Genomic DNA, 2,090 nt, shown 5'->3' with positions numbered 1-2,090 from the left:
AGGAGTAGACAGCTCATTTAAAAATAAACACAAGAACTGGTTAAAAGTTTCTCCTAGGGCTGGGAAGACAGCTTGGCAATCTAAGTGCCTCCTGCCTGACAAGCACAAGGACTTGGGTTTGACCCCCAGTATTGCATGCTGTAGCGCCAAGCCAGCCATGGAAACCAGGCAGGGTGGCGCATGCCTGTAGTCCCAATGTTGGCAGGGGGTGCTGAGACAGGAGTATCAGTACATGTCCAAGCTATGTAGAAAGACCCTGTACCAAATAAATAAAGTTTCTCTCTAGAAGGTCCACAAAGGCATAATGCATGGTATCATGTTTGATATAATTAATCATGTTGGAAACACAAATCAAAAGGAGGAACCACATTAAAGCAACAAAATGGAGATAATACTTCTTAAGAAAATGCATAGTAAAAGTGATGGTGAGCCCCAGACTATTTTACTCTGCTGTTATTAGAATACCACCAGCTAGGAAACTTTTATCAAATAGGAAGTTGTTGGATACCAGTTTTAGAGGCTAGAATTTTAAGATGAAGGTGACACCTGGGGAGAGCTCCTTGCTTCCCCATGACATGATGGAAGATGTAAGGACAAAGTAGCAAGAAGACCCCAAAGCACTCTTTTGTGATGGTGGCATTTCTACTCTGAAGAGCAGAGGCAGTCACTGTGCAAAGGAGTTGAACAGTCCCTTGCTGTGTAACATCTAGTGTTCCGCAGGGAATACTCATTACACTTTTGGATATCCTGGCAACCTGAAGACATATGCTTATAACAAAGCATATCAAAGCATTAAGAATCAAAGAAGGGAATCAGTGCACACACCCAGCAGCTGATGAATAGATAAACACAATGTGGTATATTCACATGGTGGAACTGAATTCAGGCATGTGATTCAAATAGTAACACATTACAACATGGAGAAAACTTAAAACTATGCTTAATTCAAAAGCCAGAGGTAAAGATCTTCTTATAAATAGGACCATGACTAGCCTCAAGTTTCAAATTACTAGTGGAAACAGATTAGTTTATATGGGGGTTAGAAGGAGGAACAAATAAGTAGCAAAGCATGTAAGGTTTCTTCCGGCTGTGATAATGCCTGCCCAACCTTGTCTTTTTGTTTGTTTGTGTGTTTTGTATTTTAGTGAAGGGTCTACAGGGCGTTCAGGGTCTCACTACTAGATCACATTGTAGGAATCCTCTTGCTTACAGCGTCCCAAGAGCTGAGATTACAGGTGCGCGCCACCACGTCCGGTCTCAATTGCCTTCTCAGCGTGCCCTGGGGGTGGGGCCAGCAGGGCAGGCCCGGGGATCGAACCCTGGGCCCCTGCGCCTGCTTGCAGGTGCTTTAATCTGCTAAGTTATTTTTAGGTATTAAGAGCACATGGAACAAATCAATATTTGCTACATAGAGAAAATATATATAATTTGAAAATATATAATTTGAAAATAAAAGAAATACTCAGGCTCACACAGCTTTGCTTGTGAATTCTATGATATTTGTAAAAGACCTCATATAAAACTTTCACAAACTTTTCATAAAACCAAGAATTAGGAGTATTTTCAAATACTGGTCACTGTTCTTTGTGACCAGTAACATCTTAAAGTCAAAACCAAAGCTATAAAGCTGTAGAACACAAAACTATAGCTTGCTGTAGTAGTACCTTTTTTTTTTTTTTTTTTTTTTTTCAATGTATGTAGTATAAGATCTCACCGTGCAGCTCAGACTCATAGTGATCCTCCTGTTTTCAGCCTTCCCAGTGCTAGGATTACAGTCATGTGCCAAGTCTTGTTGGCTGACTCAGTGGGCAGGGCCAGCATGGCATGTGGTGCTGGGGATAGAACCGTAGGCCCTCTGCTTGCCTAAGTAGGTGTTTAGTCTCTGAGCTGTCTTGCTAGCCCTCCATGTACCTCATTTGTGTTTCTTTTCTCAGTTAAGAAGACACTGGGGCTGGTGAGATGGCTCAGTGGTCTAAAGCACCTACTTAGAACAAGCTTAGCAAAGCACAGGGACCGTGGTTCAATCCCCCAGCACCACATGCCAGCCAGCCCCGCCCCCTGGTGGGCTGAGCTGGCCACACACACACAAA

This window comes from Octodon degus, unplaced genomic scaffold (assembly GCF_000260255.1).
Source record: "Octodon degus isolate 3935 unplaced genomic scaffold, OctDeg1.0 scaffold00143, whole genome shotgun sequence".
NCBI lineage: Eukaryota > Metazoa > Chordata > Mammalia > Rodentia > Octodontidae > Octodon > Octodon degus.
The sequence above is the reverse complement of the archived record's forward strand: the minus strand, read 5'-3'. Positions refer to the sequence as shown.